The sequence below is a fragment of the Dermacentor silvarum genome, chromosome 1 (genome assembly GCF_013339745.2).
Source record: "Dermacentor silvarum isolate Dsil-2018 chromosome 1, BIME_Dsil_1.4, whole genome shotgun sequence".
NCBI classification, from domain to species: domain Eukaryota; kingdom Metazoa; phylum Arthropoda; class Arachnida; order Ixodida; family Ixodidae; genus Dermacentor; species Dermacentor silvarum.
In genome coordinates, this window is record NC_051154.1 from 274,870,241 (window position 1) to 274,876,908 (window position 6,668).

The window sequence follows — 6,668 nt, forward strand, 5'->3', positions numbered from 1 at the left end:
AAAAAGGTGCAGTCTATAGATAATGTGGTTGGCACAGAGGCAGCGGAAGAAGTTACTGGATCATGCTATTATGGTGATCCAAAAGAAAGAAAATGATACATTAAAAATTGCACAACACTATTGCTCAAGCTATTGCACAAAATTGTCAGGCTAGCATTCATATTGTAAAGTACATGAACCTCGGTGTCGCATTGCCTGCACAACTCTGTTCACAAACTTTGTAACAACCACTTGGCATTGTTACATTCAAACCAAAAAACAATCATTCCAGTACTGCACTGGTGTTGAAGTATTTAGGCCCATATACTATGTTCAATACAAAAAATGCACTCATGATTGCGATGACCCCTTCCTCCGCATTTTTGACCATGAACAGCCGCTCCTTGTCGACACAGAGGTGGAGAAACTCTGCCTGTTCCAGGTTGTGGCCAGAATACACCACACAGGGGGTGAGTGGAACCCTCTCGTCCTGCAATGACAACAAAGAAAGCTTACTGATCATGAAAGTATATTAATGCTTTTGTGTAAGCACAATATAAAGGGGTTGCTATGCTTGTCACGGAGCGGCATATTTTCGAAAGATGTCGAGTGGTTTTGACGCCAATTAACGCAGCCAAAAAAAACGTCGTGTCCTCACTGTGCGGCGTATAATTTCGAGAAGGCGACAGGCCGATTAACGGGCGTCAAAAACGGCGTGACCCCACGGGTGGCATCTCGTTTCGAGACTCCGACACGCCGATTAACGTACCTAGAGGGGTGCGTCCGTGTGGTGCATGCAGTGCCGGGGCTCGACCTTGGAGAGAGGGCAATCTACCATCCTTCGTCCATGCTGAAAGGGGCACGGCCAAGACTTTTGGGAGGAGTCATGAGTTAATTAGGTGAACTCTGCATACCGGCAGTTCCCCTACATAGGGAACTAGAGGAAGGAGAGACTATTTAAGTGCACGTTTTGGTCCCAGCTAATTAGTCTAGAAGCTGAACCTATGTGCTGCTGAGAAGCCATCAGGGGGCTAGTGCCGTCCAGTATCTCCTGGGCCGCCTGGCCACGTCGGAATTCCGAGGAACTAGTTGATGTACGAGACTACAAACCAACGTCTGCAACGAAGCTCACGGTAGATCGCCTTAAGTTAGCTCAACCTGCTTGAGAGAAGACGTCAAATCTAGACTCCCGGGAAACCCAGCCCAGCAATTGCAGCCACCTCAGCAAGATCGGCCCGCCAGCATTCTTCGGGAAAGCTTCGCGCGCCGACTTCACGGTTTATGGTCTTGCTGCTGCTGCCCGGCCACGCGTATGACATCGTTGTTTTCTTTTGAACATTATTTTAGTGAAATGCTGTTAGGTGTTATTCTTGTATATTTGATCAGCGCCGTTTCATATGTATATGTATTGTTAATTGCTCATCACATTTCTCCGTCATCATTGTGTTTCAGGGGTGCTATAACGTAAAAAGATTCCAAACTGCTTTGATTCCAATTTCTGCAATCAGCCTCCACGATTGGTCAAAAAATTTTCGAGCCACTCCCAACTGCGCCTGTCTGTCACGTGACGTCACGAAAACCGCGACAGCTCCCCATCTGATATAACGTGTACACACTGATTATGCATGATTAAACCGCACAAAAGAAAAATAATCATTCCTGATTCGACGCCTTTTCACCATTAGCCCTCTGCTATATCCAATGTTTTCTGGATACGCCAACTTCGCCTATATGTCACGCGACCTCACAAAACTGCGAAAACTCACCACGTCAAAGTGACGTGTATGCGAAAAAATGCATTATTATGCCGAATAAAACTGAAAATTTCTCTTAATAGCCACAGACTGACCCGTTCCTGAAGGGAATAAAAGATGGCTGCCCGCAGATCACTCAGGCTCTCGCTACTTGTAACTGCCGGTGAGCATGTAATTATTTGCGCATGATGAACATTTTTGTGTATCAGTAAAACGTTATGGAGCCTTTTCGCCATGCATACAACATCGCTCTGCCAACTCTTCCTTGCTGAGGATCCATTTTAGCGGCATTCTTATTCTTCCTTTGCACGCCGCCGCGATTTTCGACCAGCCACAGCAAGCTAAGTAAGGCGAAGCGGACCAATCGGAGAAGCTGGCAACACCCTCTTGATGCGGTTATCTATTTTCACTGTGCTGGCTCGGCCCCATCGAAACCCTCTCCACTAGAGGGTGCTCCTCTTGTCAGCCAATTAGATAAGAAAAACCGCCGAGTATAACCAATGTTATTGGTTTTGAAAGCGAACAAAGGTGACCTCCTATAAACGAGGAGAGTGCTTGATTGAGTTGCTCAGACAACGCCGCGGGTCACCGCCCGATGCTTGCGTCGGTGGTTACGTAAATTTGACATCAGGAGTTTGCAATCAAAACTGTTTGGAATCATTTTACGTTATAGCGCCCCAGGTGTGTTTGTATTGTGTCTTTTTTATCATTTTATTTTATTATTTTGTATACTTATCTGGCGATAAATATCTGTTGTTTTTTTTTGTTTACTCCCGACTCTGACTCTTTTCACTCTGTTCGCTTGAGTACGGAACGACCAACCGGCTTGTATACCCCGTCGATTGACTTCGCGCCGACGATGAACGGGTGACAGCTATGACACTTATGCAAGCAAGTATAATGTCATGCAGCCTTAAGTGCAAACAATGTAGGCTGTAGAGAAGCTTAACACAACCCAGCATTATTCGAATAACCTGTGTAATCCAAGCAAGGTCATTTTTGCAGCATAGATGCTCCTCACATCGAGTGTAAGAGCAGTTCAAAATTGTTCGTTTGTTCATCCTTACGTTTTGTATATTGACTTATGATTTAATTGCTGTTTATTATTGATACATGTATTGTTGCTGTTCTTCCTAATATGTACAGCACTTATTAATGATTTTATCGCCCCCCCCCCCCCCCCTATGTAATACACTCCCTGTGAGGGCCTTTACCGGTAGCACGAATAAATAAAAATGAATAAATAGGTGGTGAAATTAGGTAGCATGTCAGTTCAAATTAAAAAAAAAAGCATCTGGATGTTTATACAGTTGCCAAACTGTTTCTACGATTGAAGCCATTTGAGGAATTACAGCATTGTTTAGATCCGATTTCATTAACAAAAATGTGAAGGAACTTACGTCCTCATGTACAAATAGCGCTGGCACTGCTGGTTGTTCCTTCCCATTTGAAGCAATTGTCCTCAGAGTTGCAACAGCAAGGAGGTCTGTAAACAGATGACAATTCGTGTTAGCTTCAATGATCACGCGGACATGTGCAATACAATGGCACAAAATTCTTGTTCTTTTTTACTTGTAAGACCTCTGTTTACCTTTGATTCAACAATATCTTTGTTTTATAAAAGTGCTGAATATAGCAATCACAAAGCAAGAGGTTATAATCGTCACACAGAAAATTTCGATCGCGATCGAGGGGACCGCACTACCATGTAGATCAAACGTGGTAAATTCCTCGTTGGCGTAACCTATTCTCCGCGCACAGGCGCGGTATTTTGGACAGCCATTCCCGCGCCTGCGGGTCAGCCATGCCAGATTATACCTTTCTCACGCCTTACGGCGCTCTACCTTCAAAATACCATCACTGATTTTCCCGGGGGAGCAGTTTAGGCATTTTCTTTGAGTTAATATGTTTTGAAAAGTCACGGAGAGCATACGGAACGACCAACCGGCTTGTATCCCCCGTCGATTGACTTCGCGCCGACGACGAACGGGTGACAGCTGTGACACTTATGCAAGCAAGTGTAATGTCATGCAGCCTTAACTGCAAACAATCTAGGCTGTAGAGAAGCTTAACACAACCCAGCATTATTCGAATAACCTGTGTAATCCAAGCAAGGTCATTTTGGCAGCATAGATGCTCCTCACATCGAGTGCACGAGCAGTTCAAAATTGTTCGTTTGTTCATCCTTACGTTTTGTATATTGACTTATGATTTAATTGCTGTTTTTTATTATTTATACATGTATTGTTGTTGTTCTTCCTAATATGTACAGCACTTATTAATGATTGTATCGCCCCCCCCCCTATGTAATACACTCCCTGTGAGGGCCTTTACCGGTAGCATGAATAAATAAAAATGAATAAATAGGTGGTGAAATTAGGTAGCATGTCAGTTCAAATTAAAAAAAAAGCATCTGGATGTTTATACAGTTGCCAAACTGTTTCTACGATTGAAGCCATTTGAGGAATTACAGCATTGTTTAGATCCAATTTCATTAACAAAAATGTGAAGGAACTTACGTCCTCATGTACAAATAGCGCTGGCACTTCTGGTTATTCCTTCCCATCTGAAGCAAATATCCTCAGAGTTGCAACAGCAAGGAGGTCTGTAAACAGATGACAATTCGTGTTAGCTTCAATGATCACACGGACATGTGCAATACAATTGCACAAAATTCTTCTTTCTTACTTGTGAAACCTCTGTTTACCTTTGATTCAACAATATCTTTGTTTTATAAAAGTGCTGAATATAGCAATCACAAAGCAAGAGGTTATAATCGTCACACAGAAAATTTCGATCGCGATCGAGGGGACCACACTGCCATGTAGATCAAACGGGGTAAATTCCTCGTTGGCGTAACCAATTCTCCGCGCACAGGCGCGGTATTTCGGACAGCCATTCCCGCGCCTGCGGGTCAGCCATTACAGATTATACCTTTCTCACGCCTTATGGCGCTCTACCTTCAAAATATCATCACTGATTTTCCCGGGGGAGCAGTTTAGGCATTTTATTTGATTTAATATGTTTTGAAAAGTCACGGAGAGCATACGGAACGACCAACCGGCTTGTATACCCCGTCGATTGACTTCGCGCCGGCGACGAACGGGTGACACCTGTGACACTTATGCAAGCAAGCATAATGTCATGCAGCCTTAACTGCAAACAATTTAGGCTGTAGAGAAGCTTAACACATACGAAAAGGCTGGCATGAGCGAAAATACTGCTCCAGGACAGTAGCCCCGGTCTCCACTACGGCCCCTACTGCTCCCCCGGGAAAATCAGTGATGTTATTTTGAAGATAGAGGCGCGAGAAAGCTATATAATCCGGCATGACTGATACAGCACGAGCGCCGCAGGCGTGAGTATGTCCATCCGACGTAACGCGCCCGTGCGAGAATAGGTGACGCCAACGAGTAATCTACCCCGAACGTAATCCTTTTTTCCCATTCTCGCGTCCTTTTTGCCGTAAGACGCCGTTTACTGGCATTTTCTAAAGAATATTTCTGATCGCGACGCCGGCTTACGACATACCACAAAGAAACAAGATGACAACGGGCTTACCTCGTGAGCAAGTTACGAGCACGTAGACTGTTGAACATCCGTTGAGGGGGTAGCGCTGCGCCAACACGGCTGAGCTGAGCGCTACCGTTGAGGGCAGGCTTTCCGCATCCAAGCATGCAAAGACGTGCACCTGGACACACGACATCTTCGATGCCATTGCGTGCAGAGTTTTGTAGACGAAGTGAAACACAGTCAGCACAAATATACCCGCGCTATGACGGCACATCACGAGCACACACGCGCACGTCACACAGCGACAAATTCGGAACTTCCCCATTTTGAACATGCCGAGAGTCAACCAGCGTAACCATCCATCGCTTCTGTTCTTCGCTCCCGTTGCGTCAATCTCTGTTCCTTGGGGCCTTGCTCCACTGTTGAGTACAAATCAAGACATATTTACGGTGAACTAACAATTTGCACAACATAAAACGATAAAAGCCGACTGACTACACATTCGCAGCTGCATCAACCGCTTGTTAGATCCTTCGAGACCGGAGGCGCACCGCACGGTGCCACCTGGTGCCACGCTCTGTGAGCGCGGAGAACAAATCAGATTCGGTTTCGTTTTCCAGTTTATGCTGTAGTTGCCGGAACAGTAAAATTATTGCTCAACAAATAATTTAACTCTGAAAGAGGATAACGCTTCCTCTTCGACAAGGTAGTGCAGTTTGTTCAAAGAGACAGAAAAATCAAAGAGAGGAAAGGCAAGCAGGTCAACCAGACAAGCGTCCGATTTCCTACTGGGGATGGCAAACCCCAGTGTTGCAATGCAGTGCACCGCAATCCATCTAGTGTAGTGCTAATTTGGGGTGGTTGGTGCATGTAATGAACGGGTAAATAATGAGTTGTGTCATAACCTTTTATCAATGTTAGAACGTATATTTTACGAGGACTGATATCCATAAAACTACTTTTTCATTAATATTTTGATAGGGCATATTGTTATTTCAATATTGAAGCGAGACAATATGTGAAGTTTAACCATTTGACAGAAATGCTGTCAGCGGCACCAGCCTCGCAAAATATACACCTGAATAGTGTCGCATAATGCACTGGTGTTCCACATATATGCACCAAAAAGCTTTTCTCGAAAATTAGAAAGGAGAACGTCATGCAAGCTCTTTTAGAAGGGATATCTTAAAAACTTGATTCGCTCACCAAGTTCGCACTTACTGGGTCCATTTTGCGTACAGGCTGACTTGAATTTTGTAATTACCACATGCTCTTTAAATTGAAAATGAAAGCTAGCCGATTGCAATAAGTACATATGGAGTTTAATACTTTACGATAGATACACTTAACATGAATTGCCTTGAATACGGTATTACCGAATAAAGTGCTTTATTATCACCAATGCTCTGGGCATGTTCGATA

The 6,668-nt window shown here is 44.3% G+C and overlaps 1 long non-coding RNA gene across 1 annotated transcript; it reads right to left on the reverse strand.

Annotated features, from left to right (window-relative positions):
- Nucleotides 1-211: 211 nt before the first annotated feature.
- On the reverse strand, nucleotides 212-4,280 carry LOC125942174 (uncharacterized). The gene is made up of 3 exons (XR_007464875.1): nucleotides 4,253-4,280; nucleotides 3,134-3,219; nucleotides 212-469 (listed from the first exon to the last, which is right to left on the reverse strand). It is a non-coding gene; the product is annotated as an uncharacterized LOC125942174 (long non-coding RNA).
- Nucleotides 4,281-6,668: the final 2,388 nt, after the last annotated feature.